At 45.2% G+C, this 20,353-nt stretch overlaps 1 long non-coding RNA gene across 2 annotated transcripts in view; it reads right to left on the bottom strand.

Annotated features, from left to right (window-relative positions):
* The window catches only part of LOC138526067 (uncharacterized), an 819,057-nt gene that overhangs the window by 603,401 nt on the left and 195,303 nt on the right, over positions 1–20,353 (bottom strand). For both annotated transcript variants that reach the window (XR_011283476.1, XR_011283475.1), the window contains exon 2: positions 366–449. This is a non-coding gene — a long non-coding RNA (uncharacterized lncRNA). The remainder of the gene's footprint in view (positions 1–365; positions 450–20,353) is intronic.

The raw sequence follows: 20,353 nt of genomic DNA, 5'->3' as shown, positions 1-20,353 counted from the left end.
GCATTGTGTATTTGCTCTTTATATATAAACAATTCAAAGTAATGATCATGTTTTTTTAATAAACATAGGTTTGACTGAGTTCCCAAGACTCATTAAGGTCAATGTCATGTAATGGCTTACCCATATGATATACAGGAATGATTTATCCAGCCTTTTAAATTAGTTTGTTCAGTAATTATCATAAAATAATATGGTTTGGTAGCATTGTTTTTTTGATTTCAAGGCCATGGTTCAAAATGGTTACTAATTTGAAGTATTTAAAATTATTATATTTCTGCACCATAAGTAGATTAATGTTCTGCACTTCAGTTTGCTTGCGTTCATACACTTGAAGATATACAAAATACAAAGTCATTAGAGCTTACCATTTAAAAGTAAAACACTTCAAATATGGTAGTTCCTGTTATAAAACACTGGCCTCATTGTACTGATGCTGCCACCATTCATCTCTGAAAAACAGGTGAAAACATTAAAGACAGATTTTACATAATATCATTACTACACACAAAAGTGAATGCTGGTTATCTTGTCGCACCGGCCTCGATTTTTTTTTTAGTAGCATGCCAGAGTTTTAATTTTTAGCATTGTACCTCTATCACTCACAACTTCAAATTCAAAACTTAAAATGTAGACTCCTGTGCACACCTTAGTATCTCCTAATCAGGCGACAACTAATTTGTGAGCATTTTCCATCACCCCAATTGAGACATGGACACGTTTCATTTATTTAATTTAGTTGATTTCATTAATCGGGGAACCCTAATTTAACAATATTGATTCCCCACAACCCACCTCCCTTTTGGTTAAAGTAACACACAGGGTTGCAGAGAAGGACTATTTATTAATAAAATAGAAATAATTGTATCAATTTAAATATAAACATATTATGCATCTTAAAATTCCAAATTCAATGAAGAATGATCAATACACTGATTGCATCACTTTGCCATGCTTTGTTTCCATGAATATGGATTTTTGAAGCACACACATCTCACGCCTTGAAACACTTGTGTATAGGCGCATTATAAATGCCATATCATACCATATCATATCATATCATATAATTATATGTAAATTAGATGTATCCCGATAGCACACAATCAATTTGTTGAACAGTGCATGGGGGTTTGGATAAAACTGTGATCTTATAAGAATCCAAATTAAATCAGTACATTCATGCCTATCTAACTCTCTCTTATTTTCTTTTATTGGAAATAGATACCTCCCATTACTCAATGAACATGCGAAAATGGCAAGCATTGGTCAAGAAAACTCAATTGAAATACTGGCACCTTGACATTCCTGCAGGTAATTTGCTTGTTAAGAGAAACATGCCTGTTTAACATGTCTGTTTACAGGTTTAACTTCAAAGGTGCCTCTCTTGCCTTACTGTGTACAAATTTTGTTCATTTTCACTGAGCTGGAAGACTGGTAACAGTTAAAAACCCCTTCCCTTTTGTCTTAAGTGGTTCAGCATGAATAACAGGATTCTGCTTCGTGATATAACCAGAATTGACTTCAATTACCTTTTATTCTAGCTATGTACAAACTGAAATATATTTTACTTCCAGAATAACTATTCTGTGCTTGATCATTACACAGAGAAGTAGGCAGGGGATCCCCCAATGTATGTACCACAGGACTTTCTCTAGCAAATACATAGTTACAGTAACACATACCCTTCTGAAATATTCCCTAACTTCTCAAGATGTACAGCCAATTTGAATACTTCCACCCCTCAGTATTAATAAATGACAAAAGCCTTGTTTGAACTATTCCTCTTTGGATTTTCACTCCCCTAAGGATTACTTCCCCTTGACATTATACTTACATATGAATTTCTTTAGGGTGTCTCACATACGTATGAGCACCATCTTTAAGACTAGCTTAATTCTCCTAATCAGGAAAAGGTGGGCATCAGTCAGCAAGATGGTGTGAGCTTCCCTCCAAAGTCTCATTCCCATCTTTCTGCATTTGGGCCTGTCGGCTGTATTTCCTACTGAAGAAGTCCTGGGACTTAAATTGTAGGTAAACATCAGTCACAGAGCTCTTCTAAAAGCCCAAAGGTGCTCCAAAGGAAATCCATCTGTTCCATTTTCCTTTCTGTTGTTATCAATGTTCCTTTCACTCCTTGAATCAATCAGTCAGTCAGTGAGTGAGTACTCAGACTCTCTGGGTATGGACATTTATAGAGTAGAAACAACTCCCTTGAAAAGGTGGGTGTCATTTCTCTAATCTAATTGGTCAATGTATGCGATTGGACATTTTTGCAAAAGTCACATCACATTAATCATCCCATCCATGTTCATTTGTCATGTTAATGAAGAGGGCAGTATGACTCTAGTAGCTTCCAAACCCAGTTTCCCTCCTATTTGATGCGATATAATCTTGGAGATTTCTACATTACACAATTGTTACTTTCTAAAACCCCATGTTCCTCACATCTCAGCATGCAACAAATCAGTTCATCAGATTGCTCTCACTCAGACAAATCAAATATTGTAATGCTCATCTCGGCACAATATGGGATGGGTGTACTGTGATACTGGAAATGCATCGGAGGGACAGGGCCTACGTATCCGTTTCCTTTACTGCTTTTAATCGTGTGTTTTTGTAACGCTCACCTGATTCCCGCAGAGGCGCCAGTCTTGACTGGGTGATTGCCGTATCTTCAAAGGTGATGTGTAACACACGGTTGGCTCTTTGGGCTGGACCTCTGTGCACTGTATGTCTGACTCGAAGAGTAAGATGTCTGCAGATAGAAAATATGGGATTAATGAACTGGGGTTATTGGGTGCCTCTTTCCTCTTCCCTTTCTCTTCTCCTGTAGAACCCCAAAGGTTAACGCCCTCACCTTAGGTAAGTGAACGCCGAGCTCTCCATCTGCCTCGGGGCAGGGTGCCGTAACCAGTTTCTTCACTGGATAAGGGTGCAGGCCTCTTGACCTCAGAGGACTGCTGTCAGTCGTTAACTGCACGAACGCTAAGTTCTGGGAACTTCAAATGTCTTAAAAGTCTTTTGTAATGATATCTCTTGTTTTGCAGGGTTCCGGCGATGGTGGATGGCGGGCTGATGAGAGCTGAGGATCGAACCCGCGTGAGGAATAGAAGCGCCTGGAAGCACATAAATAAGCGCTTGTAGCCTGCTTCACGATGCGCACTAACTGTCCCTTTTATCTTGCAGGTACAAGTTCGGAGCTTTAGAGAAGCTGAAGGGTGCTGGAATACCCACTGGATTCGGCGTGGGAAGGAGTAATGGCACGTGAGTAATAAAGTTGCCCAATGTCTTTAAACGCACCTTCTTTTGTCTTTCAGATGCGGGATGCAGCACCGAAGGCCTCCGGAGCGTGTGAAGAGCTGGTAAGCTTTTGTCTTTCAGATGCCGGAATGCAGTGCGAAGACCTCCGGAGCATGCGAAGAGTAGGTAAGCCTTTGTCTTTCAGATGCCGGAATGCAGCGCGAGGCGTTGGTGACAGCCGATGGACCAGGTAAGAGATGCGCTGCCACTGAAGACCGTAGTGCTAACCTGTTCTTTCTTTGTCTTTACAGGTGCTGCTGAAGACTGGATTCCAGGATGGTAAGCCTTTGTTCCCTTAGGCCCAGGATCAGAAGCAGAAGACACGATGAGCGTTCTGCTGCAGAGAATGCAGAATAACGCAAAGCAAGATTCATCCATCGGGTGTGGTTTAAATAGCCTCCTGTAGTGCTTAGGTGTCTCCTTCCACAGCCTCGCCTAGGTAAGAAAAGAGTTCCTGCTTTCCAGAAGAATTCCAGTGTTCTGAACCTAGGGAGTGGCTCCTGCCCCACCCAACAGGAAAAGTAGTCCCAAACAGAAGAGGATCAGGGGCTCAACTGGCAGGTAAGTAAGCAGCATGGTCTGCTGCAGGTAAGTCCACCCAAGAATTATGAGCCCGGCGCTTCCAGCGCTGGGACTGGGCATCTTTATGAGCCTGGTGCCACTGGCGCCAGGACAGGGTCCAAAAGGTCCCAATTGGGACTGGCTGGCATTCGGAACTGGGGTTATGGGTCAGTTTCCAAGGGAGTCGGGCAAGTCCTGATCTTTTGGAAGCAGAGATCATGACAGCACCCCCCCTCAAGGCCCCTCCCAAACCGGGCTTCTCCGGGGGTTTGGGCTTGTTAGGAAATGTTCGATGAAATCTTTTGATTAGACGAGGTGCGTGGACATATTCTGCAGGTTCCCAGGATCTTTCTTGGGGACCGTAGCCTTTCCAGTCAATCAGGTAAAATAGTTTAGATTTGGAGATCTTGGAATCCAGGATGCTTTTGACTTCAAACTCGAGTTCTCCATCAACTAGGATAGGTTTTGGAGATTTAGTTAGTCGGGTTTGAGGTTGCACGGGTTTTAATAGAGAGACGTGGAAGACCGGATGTATCTTCATTTGAGGGGGCAAGTCCAACTTGACCGCTACTGGATTTACTATGGTAGTGATGGAATAGGGACCAAGGTATCTTGGGTTGAATGTGCGTGGTCCTTTTAGAGGTAGATATTTGGTGGATAACCAGACTTGATCTCCTACTTGATATTTGGGGGCTTCCTTCCGATGTTGGTCTGCTCCTTTCTTGTATTGTTCTTTAGCCCTTTGAAGGTGAGAAACGGCTTCCTTAAAGGCTTGGGTGATTGTAGAATGCAGGTGGTCTACTGCTGGTGTTCCAAGATCTTGGAGTGGATCCAGCTCCGAGGTTCGTGGGTGACTACCGTATAAAAGAAAAAACGGGGTCTTCCCAGTTCCCGAGTGGACAGAGTTATTGTAGGCATATTCGGCTATCCAAAGGATATCTTTCCAAGTTTTTTCATTTTGTTGTAGCATGCAGCGCAAATACTGTTCCAGAGTTTGATTGGTCCTCTCGGTTTGTCCGTCGGTTTGAGGGTGGTGGCTGGTCGAAAGTCTCACATCAATTTGAGCCGACCGCCAGCAACTTCGCCAAAAATGAGAAATAAATTGACTACCTCGATCCGAAATTAGAACTGAAGGAAAACCGTGCAGTCGGACGATGTTTTCGAGAAATTCTCGGGCCAGAGTTGCTGCTGTTGGTAAGCCTTTGAGTGGAATGAAATGTGCCATCTTGGAGAATAGGTCCACGATTACTAGGATCGTATTGTATCCGGAGCATGAAGGTAGATCGGTGATGAAGTCCATAGAAAGCGTATGCCAAGGGCGAGGTGGGATGTCAATAGGGCCGGCTGGTTTTTCCTTTTGACTCTTGCTTAGGGCGCATTACTCCACAGGACATTATAAAGTCTCTGATATCTTTTTTCCAAGACGGCCACCAGAAGTAGCGCTTGATCTTTTCCGAGGTCTTGGTCATACCGGGATGTCCTTCCATTAAAGAATCGTGATAACAAGAGATTACCTTTTTCTGTAAATCTGTGCTGGGCAGGTATAACCGTTCTTGGAAATATAATAGGTTGTCCTTTACCATAAAGTCCTTTCCCTGCAGATGCCAATTCTGTATGTCTGCTGGAGTTACCAGTAGCCTGGCTTTATCCTTAACTTCCTCTATGGATTGTGTGGCGATTACACCTAGAATTCTTTGTTCGGGAATGATAGGTAAAGGTTTAGGATTGATCAAATGTTCTTCCACTCCCATCCGAGAAAGGGCATCAGCTTTACCGTTTTTTGTACCAGGTCGATAGGTAATTATGAAGTCAAACTCGGCAAAGAATAGTGCCCAACGGAGTTGCCTAGAGGATTGAGCTTTTGCGGTTTTCAAATATTGCAGGTTTCGGTGATCTGTAATCACAGTAACGGTGTGTTGGGCCCCCAGAAGATAATGCCGCCAAGCCTTAAAGGCGGACTTGATAGCTAGAAGTTCCTTATCAGTAATAGTTTAATTGATTTCAGGAGACGAGAATTTGCGGGACCAAAATGCCATGGGATGCAACTGATTGGTTACTGGGTCCTTTTGTGATAGAACTGCCCCCTTGGCAAGGCTCGAAGCATCAGTTTCAACGATGTAGGGGAGTTCTGGGCGAGGATGTTTTAAGATCGGTGCAGAGATAAATCTAGTCTTCAAATTCTGGAAAGCTTGTTCCGCCTCGGTAGACCATTCAAAATGTTTGTTTTTTTTTAACAAGGCGGTGATGGGCTGGACTATTCGAGAGAATTCGGGGATAAACCTGCGGTAAAAGTTAGCGAAGCCTAACATGCTTTGAACACCTTTTACGGAGGATGGCGATGGCCATTTGAGAATTGCATCGACCTTCTTTGAATCCATACGCACTCCGCTAGGTGATAATATGAATCCCAAGAATTCAACTTCAGTCACGTTGAAAACACATTTTTCCAACTTAGCGAAAAGTTTGTGTTGACGCAATCTCTCGAGGACCATTTTCACGTGTTTCCGATGTTCAGTTTCCGATGAAGAATAAACGAGGATGTCGTCAATGTAAACAACAACACACACATCTATGAGCTCTCTGAGGACATCGTTCATAAAATATTGAAAGGCGGCCGGGGCATTGCAAAGTCCGAAGGGCATGACCTGATATTCAAATAGCCCATACTTGGTGCGGAAGGCCGTCTTCCATTCATCACCCTCTTTTACTCATACCAAGTGGTAGGCTCCTCTAAGATCCAGCTTTGTATATATGCGTGCTTTTCTGACTTGGTCCAGGAGTTCAGGGATCAAAGGTAACGGATATCTATTCTTAACGGTGATCTGGTTCAGGGCGCGATAATCTATACAAGTTCTAACGTCCCCTTCTTTTTTTGGAACGAAGAACAAAGCTGAGGAAGCAGGGGACTTGGAAGGACGAATAAACCCATTCGCTAGGTATTGATCCAGGTATTGTCGGAGGTGAAGATTCTGAGGCTCGGTGAGGGCATAAATTCTACTACAAGGAGGAGTAGATCCAGGTATCAGGTCTATCTGGCAGTCATAAGACCTATGAGGAGGTAGAGAGTTAGCCTGATCCTTCCGGAAAACATCTTGGAATTCTAGGTATTCAGGAGGTAACTGGGGAGCCTCCGAGGAAATTGCTGCCAGTGCAACACCAGGTCGAGGATGACAAGTAGAGACACATTCTGGAAACTGGACCGTTCTTGCTCGCCAATCGATCTGAGGATTGTGCTTCTCTAACCAAGGAATTCCTAGAATAATCTGGAACTGAGGGGCCTTGATCACATCGAACACGATCTTCTCATGGTGTCCATCTTGACTTACTAGCGTCACTTCTTGGGTGGTATGCGTTACTGGTCCGGAGGCTATCTCCGTACCATCCACCGTAGTAATGACGTCCTTTACAGCCTTTGGACAAAGAGTCAGATTCATCCTCAAAACCATTTCATGATCCACATAATTGCCGATGGCACCGCTGTCGACGTAAGCTTCAATCGCATGTAATCGATCCGGATGTTCAGGGCTAATGAGGACCATAGGTATCACGAAATGCGAGGTCACGGAACTGGTTTTAACACTCGGCAAGAGGACCTCTATTCTTGTCGGGCGAGGTCGTTTCCCTGCTCAGAGTTTGAGACCCTGGTAACTGCAGCTCCTACTGCCTTCTTGGCTGGTTTCACTGGACAGTCTCGAAGAAAGTGCCCAGAGTTTCCGCAATAGAGGCATAATTGCAGCTGTTTTCTCCTTTCCCACTCCTTTTGTGTTAGTGGTCCTTTCAGGCCCCCTATTTGCATGGGTTCCCCGGAGTCTACTCCTTTGGTAGGAGTTGGTGGTTTGGAAAATACTCGAGCATCAAACTTGGAACGATCGGCCTTCCTGTTCTGCAGTCTGTGGTCAATTTGAACGACTAAGTCAATATAGTCCGAACAGTCTTGCAGGGGATTCACTACTTGGGCTAACACATCTTTGAGCTCTCCACGTAGACCTCTATAAAACAGCGTAATCCTTTTGTCCTCAGGCCATCGAGTTTCCACTATCAGTCTGTTGAAAGACGCAACATAAGCCAAAAGGTCTTGATTACCCTGTCGCAATGAAAGGAGCTCATTGTCCAAGGCCTGCCCCTGTGAATGTCTTGCAAACAGTTTTTCCATACTGAGCTGAAAAGCTTGAAAATCATGGAGAACCGGATCATCTTGATTAACTAGAGGGATTGACCAGTCTGCCGCATTGCCACTGAGGTACGAAAGCACGAAAGCTACCTTAGCTTGATCAGTTGGAAAGGCTGCTGGCCGGCATAAGAAGTGCAACCGGCACTGATTAATAAATACTGCAAACCTCTTTGGGTCACCAGAAAATCGTTCGGGCGGAGCCAGAGGTACATTCCCAGGTAGGTTGATCTGCACTGGGTTCGTAGAGGATGTTGAAGGAAGATTTGCCCCTGATGCGGGTAACGGAGTTTGTCCGGCTTGTGACTGTAGCAATTGTCTAGCGAGATCGTCTGTTCGCTCCTTGGAAATAATCAGTTCCCTTCTTAGAGCATTCGTTTCCTAACGGGCTGCATGCACTTCTGCTCTTAGTTCCCCAAGTAACTGGGCTAGCTGGTCGGTATCCGAGGTTTCCATAGCGCCTGGGTGGGAGTTTTGCGGTAGGCTTTGCGTTCTGTAACGCTCACCTGATTCCTGCAGAGGCGCCGGTCTTGACTGGGTGATTGCCGTATCTTCAAAGGTGATGTGTAACACACGGTTGGCTCTTTGGGCTGGACCTCTGTGCACTGTATGTCTGACTCGAAGAGTAAGATGTTTGCAGATAGAAAATATGGGATTAATGAACTGGGGTTATTGGGTGCCTCTCTCCTCTTCCCTTTCTCTTCTCCTGTAGAACCCCAAAGGTTAACGCCCTCACCTTAGGTAAGTGAACGCCGAGCTCTCCATCTGCCTCGGGGCAGGGTGCCGTAACCAGTTTCTTCACTGGATAAGGGTGCAGGCCTCTTGACCTCAGAGGACTGCTGTCCGTCGTTAACTGCACGAACGCTAAGTTCTGGGCACTTCAAATGTCTTAAAAGTCTTTTGTAATGATATCTCTTGTTTTGCAGGGTTCCGGCGATGGCGGATGGTGGGCTGATGAGAGTTGAGGATCGAACCCGCGTGAGGAATAGAAGCGCCTGGAAGCACGTAAATAAGCGCTTGTAGCCTGCTTCACGATGCGCACTAACTGTCCCTTTTATCTTGCAGGTACAAGTTCGGAGCTTTAGAGAAGCTGAAGGGTGCTGGAATACCCACTGGATTCGGCGTGGGAAGGAGTAATGGCACGTGAGTAATAAAGTTGCCCAATGTCTTTAAACGCACCTTCTTTTGTCTTTCAGATGCGGGATGCAGCACCGAAGGCCTCCGGAGCGTGTGAAGAGCTGGTAAGCTTTTGTCTTTCAGATGCCGGAATGCAGTGCGAAGACCTCCGGAGCATGCGAAGAGTAGGTAAGCCTTTGTCTTTCAGATGCCGGAATACAGCGCGAGGCGTTGGTGACAGCCGATGGACCAGGTAAGAGATGCGCTGCCACTGAAGACCGTAGTGCTAACCTGTTCTTTCTTTGTCTTTACAGGTGCTGCTGAAGACTGGATTCCAGGATGGTAAGCCTTTGTTCCCTTAGGCCCAGGATCAGAAGCAGAATACACGATGAGCGTTCTGCTGCAGAGAATGCAGAATAACGCAAAGCAAGATTCATCCATCGGGTGTGGTTTAAATAGCCTCCTGTAGTGCTTAGGTGTCTCCTTCCACAGCCTCGCCTAGGTAAGAAAAGAGTTCCTGCTTTCCAGAAGAATTCCAGTGTTCTGAACCTAGGGAGTGGCTCCTGCCCCACCCAACAGGAAAAGTAGTCCCAAACAGAAGAGGATCAGGGGCTCAACTGGCAGGTAAGTAAGCAGCATGGTCTGCTGCAGGTAAGTCCACCCAAGCATTATGAGCCCGGCGCTTCCAGCGCTGGGACTGGGCATCTTTATGAGCCTGGTGCCACTGGCGCCAGGACAGGGTCCAAAAGGTCCCAATTGGGACTGGCTGGCATTCGGAACCGGGGTTATGGGTCAGCTTCCAAGGGAGTCGGGCAAGTCCTGATCTTTTGGAAGCAGAGATCATGACAGTTTTGCTGTGTTTTCCACGCAGGAGTTCATGTGGGACTCCTGGCAGTGCAGCTCTCTCCTTTGGTTTTGGTGAACAGACACATGGGATACCTTTATGGCACCCATGGGTAGGGGTGCAACCCTGTGCCCCTAGTGTATGTTTTTGGGCACCTGTGTGTGACCCACAGAACAGGGTACGGGCTGGTGGCAGCTCCGTGCTGAATCGACTGGTGCCCTGAGTGTCCTCCATTTGAGGATGCCCACACCCTGTCATTGGAATTGGTAGATTCCTGATGGCGACAAAATGGCCCCCATGACCTCTTGCCTTCCATCGCCTGTTACCTTTATCTTCCTGAAGTCCTGGGAAGCCCTGACTCTGTCCCTTCTCCCAGACTGGCTGTTGGGTGGAAGTTCCATATATGGTAGTGTGGGGAAGTGCTGACCAGACTGTCTGGAGCCTTCTCAACAACTGTATGTTGTCGGTACGCTTGTGGGTGGGACCTGGGTGAATGGAGTGTGTGATGAATATGCATTCTATGTTGTGGGTGTCTAGCATCTGGTGTTTGACACAATGACTGAGACAGCCCTGCCCGAAACAGGTATGAATGCAGTGTGGAGTGTTGAATGGCTGGCTACTTGTCCCAATACACATAACTTGTTGTGAGTGTCTGGAGAGAAGTGAATGGCCTGAATTCACTGTGTGCCTGATTGGCTGCCTGTCTGCTGAATGCCCTTAGTCATGATTGGATGCTTGAGTTTGACCCAGCGGAATGAATGGGAGATCAACAGTATATCTGGGGACCTCTCACTGCAAGGAATCGTGTTCAGAAGCTGAAGAGTAACTGGAGTGAAACTGAAGCTTAACCTTGAAGCCCTGCTGGAAGAGGAGAACTGCTGTTGCTCTGCTTCACAATCTGAAAGCTGCTGTGTCTCCAGGAACTGACCCAGAGAGGACCTGGTAAGGCTCACTGTTCCCGAGCTATGAGGGACCATCGTGCAGCAGCTGATCTTTGCAAAAGCTCCCTGATAGACATACCTTCGACAGGCTGCCAACCCGAGACGTGGACTGCTGCGGAATCCCAAGCGCCCGGACTGTTGCCCGCCACTGTCGATGACCGCTGTCGCCGACCGGAGCTGCCGTGCTCCCGTTTGCCTAAGAACTTCATTTGATCCAAGGACGCTCTTGTCCGCATCGTCACCGCTGTTTCCTGCGGGAGAAGGTCTGACCGTTGACGCGCCGAGGAGCATCCGCTGGTGGGAATCCCGCGACCCAAAGACCACAGAGACGCCATCAACTCGATGCCCTTGCTGGGCCACATTTCTTCAAACTCTTTGCGGTCCAGAACTATCGACACCGAGGTGCCCCGCATGCCTCTTCCTTGCAGGACGTTTACGCTTCCCCGTCAACGAGCACCGCTAGGAACGAAGCTGCCACTTCACCGTCGTAGAACACCCTGTTCTCCGTCGGACGTTCGACAACCCGTGACTCCTGCCTTAAAGGGAGGGGACTCAAGAAGGGCCGTCGATTCCCCACCGAGGAACGCTACAACGCCAGGTACTTTGGGATTGTGGAACTATTGGGAAATCTATTGTGAACAATATATGGACTGGGCTTGTATCTTTATTCTGTAGGTTGCCCAGGTGGGGGGATCTCCACACAGAGCTGTGTTTAACGGTAGTGACCAGTATTCTACCAATTGTTCAACCGTCTTGCTTTCCTTCCTCTCTCTACTGCTGGTTTCATCTTTATTGATCTGTGTGACATTTTGACAGTATAGTTGATGCACTTTAATGAGATCTGATAATATTTGTGGGACCACTGTAGAACTGTATATATTTACCATTGTTGATTTGCTGAGCACAAAGTGAGTTATTGTGATAGTGTACATAACCTTGACTATTAATTATACAAAGACTGTGTTTTAACCGAGACAGTATGCGGACATTCCTTTGTGGGTGCTTGGGGACTACACTGTCCTTAAGAACCAGCCTGCATCACCTCCTGAAAAGCTAGGCCTTGATTGCTTCACTACATTACCAATAATAGAGAATCTTGCCTGGGGTCCTCTCTTCCTCTCCTCTACCATATAGAGAGCGGAAGTACAGACACCCCTCCAGTCTTCACATGTACTACATATGTTGATGTTTTACACAGTGATACTTTTGCACACAATTTCCATTTGCAGCTCAGAATAACAAGGTCTCTCTGGTGTAGGCGCAAGGATATATGTATCACAGGCAACGCGAAAATATCCATGTTTGCCTAATTTACATGATGAAGATAATGTCAACAAAATATTGTTTTACATTCAGCAGATAGAGCTTTTCATCCTGCACATATGACATTTTGTTTTAAAAATTAACAGCAGTAAAGTGATTCCAAATGTAAACTTCACATATGCTTTGTGTTTCTTATTTCCGAAATATTACATGACATCTCCAGCTTCTCTACTTGGTAGCAGAACAACTGGTAGCAGATACTTTTAATTCCATTGAGCTAAGGGTTGGAGCATTTATTAACCAGAAAATTCTGGTTGCCATGGTGCAATGTCCTTTGAAGTACACAGCTAGCATGGACATGTGTTACTCAATTCTGCCTCTAAGAATGATTTCAACACCTGACTGCCCTTTATTTTAATTTTATTTGTATTTATTGTTTGCTTGTTAGGTGATCATACAATAAGAAAATACAGTTTCAAAGCACCCACAGGGCAGGAAGGGAGCAGGAGTGGGAAATACTTTAAAAACACAATATTTAAGAGCAGAGGGGAAAAAGGAAGAAGAGACAAACCTACAATACCAGTGAGTATTCAAAATGTGCAAGTGCAGCAAGGAAGAGGGAAGAGGGAGTAAGTGCTGGGGAGTCCGAGATCATGGGTAAGCGACAGATAAAGTGCTAGGAATGTTAGGTGCTACACGGACCGGGCCATAGGAGGATTAAGTGCAAATCTCCAGGGCAGATGTTGTGTGGATGCAAGTGCTGTGGATAGACAGGGACTGGGCAGAATTTGTATGGGAGGTCACGGCCCCAAGGATGCATAAGGGCCCAGGACACCATTCACCACAACTGAAGGATTTGCAGAGGAGGGACGCAGGGAAGGATGAGGAAAAGAATAAATTCTTAGGGAGATTCTGGAATTTTAGAAGAGCCTGTTCAAGGCACAGAGGGAGGAGGGGCTATTCCATAGGAGGGAGCCTGCTGAGGAAAGTGAATAACCACCTACTCTCTGTTGAGCAAAATGCTTTACACACAAAGAGTTGGTGCCAGAGGAACATAGTGGTCTAGAGGGAGAGTATTTAGTGAGATAATGTTGAAGATAGTGTGGTGCCATGGCCCAGAGAGCTTTGTGGATGATGCAGAGGATTTGAATTTAATCTGTGCTGCAACCGGGAGCCAGTGAAGACTTTTTTAGTGAGGGAGAGATGAGATCTCTGGGCTTAACGTCAAGGATAAGTCTCACTGCCCTATTTTGGATTAGATGGAGGGGTCGCATAGTGGAAGAAGGTAGATTCAGGAGGAGGCATTAGCAGTAGTCCAGCCTAGATAGAACCAGGGCTTGGGTCACATTGACCCTTTGAGGGAAAGTGAAAAAAGATAAAATTCCTTTAAGAAGGAAGAGCTGAAAGTGGGACTTGTTGGAAATGTCCTGAGTGTGAGGGAGGAAGGAGAGAGAGGAGTTGAAGATGTCTCCAAGGTTTATGACTTCAGTTGGTGCAGGGGGAGTGCCCAAGGAGGAATGCCAGAGTCAGGGGAAAATGGAGGGAGCAAGGGTCCCAATGGGAAGGATCTCAGTTTTACAGGCATTGAGGCAGAGATCGTTGAAGCTGCACCAGGACTGGATGGTAGATAGGCAGTCGGGGATGATGGAGGGTGCAGGGTCAGCAAGGTCAGCAGGGCGATTGAAAAAGAGTTGTGTGTCCTTGTTGTAATACTGAAAGTTGGAGGAGACGGAGGTGATGAGGCGTGCAAGGAGAGCAAGGCAGATGTTAACGAGTCAGGGTGAGAGCATAGAGCCATGGGGGACACCACATCTGGAGAGGGAAGGAGGAGAGGAAAAGGAGTCCAGGACGTCTTGGGAAGATCGATTAGTGAGGCAAGAGGTCACCCAGTCCAGTGCCCATTCCGAGATGCCCAGGGTATCATGGAGCCTTTCTATGAGAATGGAGTGTTTGACTTTGTCAAAGTTAGAGGAGAGATTGAGAAGGATAAGGACAGCTGGGGAGTTGGAGTCCAGAGATGCAAGCAGTTCTTCATGTAACCCTTGGTGTAAGATATCCAATCTCCACAAATGTTATTTTTCCTTCCCTGTGGAAGATGGGTAATTTCCTTACTTGAGAGAGGACCACTACAGACCACTTTGCTGTGCAAAAACATTGTATTTTTCAGGGACTTGAGCCCAAGCTCAGAAACAGAAATTTGTTATAGATGTGGTGCCTGCAAGGCCTTGAGAACCGACTCTAGGCAAAGTCATAATCATAAATGTTTAGTTGAGCTTAAAAAGTCAATTCTCACTCTTTTCTCATGGAAAAGCATCCCCTGTGTCCCGCAGCTTGTTGTGGGATGCTTGCAACTTTGCCTTCCAGGCCAAAATGGCTTTATTCACCAATGCAGACTTTATTAGTTGTTTTATTTTCCATGTTCAATTGCCACTTTAAACAGTGTAACATAACATTTATTTGCAGTCACACTCATATCAAAGGCACATTTTTAATATCCCTATATGTTTCTTTTTTTTTTTTTTTTATTTTATATGGTTTATTTTTAAACCTTTAAAAAAAAAGAGGAAAAAAGCAAAAACACATTTAGGATTTTTACAACCAGCATGAGGCCACATCTCATTATTTCATTTGCGTAGCCTCGGGTCTGTGTACAAGATTGTCAAGTTGTGTGTCGAATGACTCCTCCAGCTAAGATACCGCGAGACTGTCCAATCGATTTTTCACAGTTCGAAGAAAGATGACTAATGCGTATAGCAGTGGTCTTTTAGTTTCTACAAACATGGCTTTCCACCAGTCGTCCCTGGACAGGCACTGATAGTTCTTTGTCACAGGCCCGAAAAGGATGTTCCTTTCTTTCACTAGACCAGGACAATTGATCGTCAGGTGCTTGAGTGTTTCATGTTCAGTTTTACACAGACGACACATGGGGTCCGGAGCCAATGCCAGGTTCCAAAAACAAAGATACTCTTTGGTCGGAAGAACATTCAACCTAAACTGTAGGTATAGCTTTCTCGACCATGCGTCCGGGAAACAAGACAAGTAGGTCGGAATGGTGCCATACGCTCTTGCCTCAGGAGGAACTTCCCGGGTTGTGCGCGAAGTCGATCTTTGTTTACAAGTGTGTATCCAATCATTTCTCCATAATTTCACTTTCGCAGCATCAGGGTTTTCTATTAGCATTTGGATTGAGATGTCATAGTTAATCAAGACATCATAGCACAGCTCATTCCATTGAGACAAAATAGTGGATGTTTTCTTGAGGTCTGAATTATGAAGAATTTCAATTTGTGGCTTTGGATTGGACAATTTAGTTTTTCTGAACAGACTTAGGAGGTTCCAAGCAACCCTGGCTTGCATCGAAATATATCCAAGCTCGTACCTTACACATGATGTTGAGGTCCCTTTAGGTAGGTGTAGAACTTTGGACCAAAAGATGTTTTCCAATGAGTTCCATATTTCGTTCCCACATCCAAACGCGTTTTCACCACCATAGATCAGGGACGGAACTACTTTCTGCTGAAAGAAGTTTATCGTGGGCTTTAAAGAGAATTTGCCAAATCTTTTGTTAATTAATGACGCTTGGCAAGCCAGCGTCCGACATTTGCTTTTTACAGATTCCAGCCAGGGCGCATCATTTCTGCTTGCGCTTAGTCTCATGCCTAGATATGTTGTATTTGGCACGAGCGTGATTGGATCTTTACTCAAGTACCAAGTGAATTTTTTCTTGTTATTTTTTACTCCACGCAGGTTCTCGAATATCATGATTTCACATTTGCCTTTGTTGATATTTAGGCAGTTTTCTGTCAGGTATTTTTCCACAGCGATGAGTTTACGTTGGAGACCTATCGGTGTGGAATCCAGGAGAATGATGTCATCCGCGTAGACTAAGTAGTCAATATGCGAGCCGTGGATTTTGGGTGGGAACGTAGCTAAGCCAATCATGGAGTCTTTGAGATCAGAGATGAACAAGTTAAAGATTGTTGCCGCCAGAGGACAACCTTGTTTGACACATCTTGATGTCTCAATAGGAGCTGTTAACGTTCCCTTTGGGTCTAATCTAATTTTAATAGAGGTGTCTGTATGGAGTTCCACAATGGCAGCTAACAGGCTTGGTGGACAATTCCACTTGCTCATCTTTTCCCAAAGTAATTCTCTGTTGATGCTGTCGAATGCCTGTGATAGGTCAACTAATGCAAGGTAGACCTTTGAGTTTACTCGAAGGGCTTCCATTTTCAATAGATTTAATAGGAGTAAGTTGACACCGCACCCCACGCCCTTGACGAAGCCAGTCTGTCATGGGTCAAACCGATTAGACTTGGTGCACCATTCGAGAAGTTGTTGCTGGAGGAGAGAGGCATACACTTTCCCTAGGACGTCAAGTAGGGCAATAGGTCGATAATTTTTGGGGTTTCTGCGGTCACCTTTTTTGAAGATGGGTATAATCACAGCCGATTTCCATGAGGCCGGGGTCTTACGACTCTTGAGGATCCTGTTAAATAACGTCTCACAGAACGCTGCCCATTCTTCTGGATGCTGTTTGAGCGTAAAGTTCGTGAGCCCATCCGGGCCAGGGGCCCTAGAGACATGCAAGTTCTTTATGACTCTCACGATGTCGTCGAAATCAAAGACGATGTCCCATTGTGTTAAGTTTGGCGAAACCCAGACGATGGAGTGTTTCGTCTTCTGAAAGAGGTCGGAGTAGAAATCTACTCATTCGGCCTCTAAGACTAGGTTTGCCTGGAGGGCATGTTGTGGAGACAGGTTATCATTAATGAGTAGCCAGTAATCGGCTGAGTTTACACTCTTCATCCTGGACAACATGAGCTCAGCGTCATTCTGGAGCATGATCGATTTATGTGACTTCAACCAGTTCTTGTATCCCTGTTTGATCTTACGTATTTGGGTGGTGGAGTCACTGGACTTTGAGTTCCCTATATGTCTCAGTTCACGACGAAAGAGCCTTTTACGTTGGAGAACCGCAAGATCAAATTTGTGTTTTCCTGTAAATTGAGTATGTCTTGTTTTGTTCTTCACTTCGTGGTATTGAGTCAGGGTATGTGCATACTCTACCATTCCCGATGCTTTAAGGGACGACACAATCTGATTCATGTCATTAGAGTCCAGGTTTAGCCGAATGCGGCCAGATCCAATCCTGACAGCGTGAGGCCAAAGGGCTTGGCATGTATAGGCTTCCGCAGAGAACGTCAGGGTTACCATATCGTGGTCACTGTGGGTCATATACTCTACCACGAGGCTGCTGATTTTCTTATGAAGGTTACTAGATACTAAAATGTAATCCAATGTTGATTTTGACTCTCCTCTTCTCCATGTAGGGGCCGCTGGTATGTCTCCGGTCGTTTGCCCGTTAAGAGACGTCATCTCTCGAAGATCCATTTCCATCAGCCATTGCGTTGTTACTTCTTGTTCACGCTTATTTACGATCTTTTTATGACCGGAAGTGTTTAAGTGGCTAATGCAGTCAATATTGAGGTCGCCACAGATGATTATGTCTTGTGTGGGCTCTTTCACTATAAGGTTGTCAATGACTGATGTTATCTCATCAATGAAGTGTTTAGCCTCAATGGCCTTGTGGTTCCAATAGGTATTAATAATACAAAGGTTAGAAGCCATTACATGTTCGGCATCCGCCAAGCTGACCATGACCACCTGAATGAAGGGAGAGATGTTTACACAACTCGTGATTCTGTAGCCTGAGGTGATCCTGACGGCAACCACAAGCCCAGCCATAGGTCTTCCTTTTTTCTGCTTAATGGCAGGATTACATGCAATTTCGAAGTCTTCCATAATGGGACTTTCACATATCCATGTCTCCTGTAGACAGATAATATCCAGCCCGTCTGACCACGAGACGTTGAACAAGTGGCTAAAGCCCCTAGTGTTCCAGGAGCCTAGAGTGTGTGTCAAACAGTCCTTAGGGTCCTGGCGTTAACGTGATTTCTTTGAGCTTATCGAGGCAGCGACCCACGACCAATCATTATCGTCCAACGCCTCGGTCGAGCATTGGGTAGTTAGTACCCCATTGGTCTTCACTTGAGCCGCTCCTTGTATTGTAATCTTGAGGCAATCTCTGCTTCTTGCTGCAAGTGAATTTTCTGGATCGGTGGTGAGCGGTGCAGAAGGTGTTAATGTTGCAGCAGTCCTTGTCAGAGATTTAGGCACTTGGTTTTTTGCGTCCATATTGTGTAGAGTGAAGTCATCTTGCATCGGGTTTTCTTTGACGTGCGTTGGTGCTAGGGATATGTCGAAGCCCAAAGACATGAGAACCGGACCTGCTTGAAGAAAGGTGTCAGCTATCAGCTTCGATTGTAAGTGTAGTACCACGGCATCATTTTTGTTGTCATTTATAAATTCCACAATTTTGAGATCCTCAGATTCAATGTTTCTGAGGGTCGGTACCAGGTGGCATAGCCACAGAACGTTGTGCCGATTTAGAATTAAATCGTCAGTTGAGTCTATGCGTTCTAGGAGCACTTGATGAAGCGACGCGGCATTTCCTGATAGGCAGCCTTGTTTGCGATGGTTAGACGAGTTTTTATTGGCTGCGGAGGCTATTTGCAATCTTCTATTGTTTTTTGGCTGCAGTGGCAAGTGAGCTTTGGTGCTTTGAGAGGGCTCAGGTGTATGCGCCCGTCCTACAGGCCTGGTTGTAAAGATTTTGTTGACACAGGCCGGTTCTTCCGAAGCACCATACACAGTGTGTTGGCAAACACAGTCTTTTGCTGAAGCCATAGTGTTGCAGCGTTTTTCTTCCTCTTTATACAAAGCAGATTTTATGCCCTGTAAAGTGAAATGGACAAATGGAAGCCCCAATGTGTTTTTCTTTTTAATCCCATATTGGACAGCCATCCAATTAGCAAATGATTGCTGGATTCTTCCTGGAAGTATTCATCACAGGCCTTGTAAGCCACTCCGGAAATGTATTCTGATTGTAGATGGGCTGCTAACATTACACATTTACTTCCACGTGTCATTTTTTAGATCATGTTCGTGGGCTGCAGATTGGATGTTGAATTTTAAATGTGAAATTTTGATTTGCATCTTTCCTTTCACATAGATGTCCTACAAAACAATGCCTATTGCTTATTTTCCAGGTGTTCTTCCCTCATGCTACCACAGGGTCTGTTTTCCCCTCTGCCACTTACCTCTTTTTTCTTATTGGGTGGGGCTCAATACATCTCCTTTCTGCTCTCCTTTCCCAACTAACGTGTCAGACTGCCCCACCTTGCGACATGCTCATGCCAACATACCTACTTGCTTTCTCCCTCTCCCAGCGTCAATGAGGTGTGGTTACTAATTGCACCTGTGTACCAAGCTCCTTGCTGCTATGTGTATACTTCCTCCACATTGATGTGGCGAATTGTGGCCCATGAACGTCAGGGAACATATTTGTCTCTGATAAAACTTCAGAGCAATCATGTCCTCAAGGTGGGTGTGTCCATAACATTTGCCAATGATGGTGAATAATTGCACCCATTCTCTTCCAGCAACTCTTTCTAAAGGTCAAGTACACTGAAGGATCGTTTAGTAGAGAGCCCCCCAGAAATATTACATTTTCCCTTGCAAATGCTGACAGAATGAGAGTTGTGCTGGTTCAATGCCGCCTGCAAATGGAATTAATGGTTTTGCTATTACCAACAACTCCACTCAAGTGTGATGAGAAGCCACTGCAACATTCTCACCTGCTGCACTTTCGTGTAGTCAACAGTTTGGCTAATATGGGCAATTTTGTTTTTACTAACTGTTTATTTCCTGTTCGCACCTCTAATCTCAGGTGTCGAATTTCAAGGGGCTCAGGGAGCAAAGTAGAAGCATTCTCAGAAATGTTAACGTACTAACCATTTGCCATACATGCTTCATATTTTGAGATTGCATAAACGTGTAATTTTTTGACAGAAACAGCACTGCTTGTGGAGTTTGTTGCTAGTGTTTTGTCATTGGCAACTACCGATAACACCCTAGCTGCAGTTTCCTCCATAATCTAGTCATTGTGTAACAATTTGCATATTTTGAGAGGCTGGGGCGCCTTTTTATTCACTGCCTTTTGTTACTGCTAATTGCGATACCATTCCGTTTTCCTCGTCTGGTAACAAAATAGATGTGGCTTCGAGAGTGCAAGGGGAGAAAACAACTACCATGGGTGGA

This window comes from Ambystoma mexicanum, chromosome 7p (assembly GCF_040938575.1).
Source record: "Ambystoma mexicanum isolate Mex_15411 chromosome 7p, UKY_AmexF1_1, whole genome shotgun sequence".
Classification (NCBI taxonomy): domain Eukaryota; kingdom Metazoa; phylum Chordata; class Amphibia; order Caudata; family Ambystomatidae; genus Ambystoma; species Ambystoma mexicanum.
Note: the sequence above shows the minus strand (reverse complement) of the source record. Positions and strands in the feature narration are given on the sequence as shown.